The 804-nt window shown below is 35.0% G+C and overlaps 1 protein-coding gene across 1 annotated transcript in view; it reads left to right on the top strand.

Annotated features, from left to right (window-relative positions):
* Positions 1-804, top strand: part of LOC106870222 (EEF1A lysine methyltransferase 1) — a 318,548-nt gene that overhangs the window by 662 nt on the left and 317,082 nt on the right. The window lies entirely within an intron of this gene.

Raw genomic sequence — 804 nt, 5'->3', positions numbered from 1 at the left:
AGATGATGTAGATTACGATTATATTGGAATATAATGTGATAAAAAAGTTGGTGAGCTTTTTATACACAGTATTTAGTAAATTATTCTACTTCCACGTTAGAGGTTATATGGATAGACATTACTGGTTCCTGTTGGTGTAATATTAGTAGAATTGGTAGAGTGGTAGTTGAAGTGTCTTGTGGTATTTAGTTAGGGGTCTTTTCATCCTATCGAGGTTAATTTCGCCTTTCCTCTTTTCGTGGTTGACAAACTATGAGTCAAGTGGCGGAAATTTTTTAAAGGTTGTTTTTTCTTTTAATTTTTTTTTTTTTTCTATGGCAAAATCAGAATCTCCGTTGTCGAAAACATTGGAATCAGAAAACGAAAAAAACAAAGAATAAAAGTAAATCAAAAAGGGTGTGTTGCCTGTTCATACCGTCAGAAATTTGACTGTTACTTCTAGCATATGGAGAGACCACCTCTAGGCTCATTTCATGCGCGGGCTAGAAAATCTTTTACGCATGCGCAAATCAGCGGACAAGTTAAAAAACATCCGGAATATTCAATTGATCGATCTCAGTACGCAACTAGTACTTAATTTATTGACCCCGAAAGGATGAAAGGCAATTTGAACTCAGAACGTAAAGACACGAAAGGTAATCTTCAAGTTTAGGGGGATAAATAAAAATATTTAAGGGAAGTAACTGAACGTCTTACTAGTATTCTCCGTACATCTCTGTTTATAAATAAATCACACACGTGATTTGATTGACGTTAGGGTTAGGGTGTGATTTATTTATAAACAGCTAGAAGAAAACGGGGCAC

This window comes from Octopus bimaculoides, chromosome 4, assembly GCF_001194135.2.
Source record: "Octopus bimaculoides isolate UCB-OBI-ISO-001 chromosome 4, ASM119413v2, whole genome shotgun sequence".
Taxonomy (NCBI): domain Eukaryota; kingdom Metazoa; phylum Mollusca; class Cephalopoda; order Octopoda; family Octopodidae; genus Octopus; species Octopus bimaculoides.
Note: the sequence above shows the minus strand (reverse complement) of the source record. Positions and strands in the feature narration are given on the sequence as shown.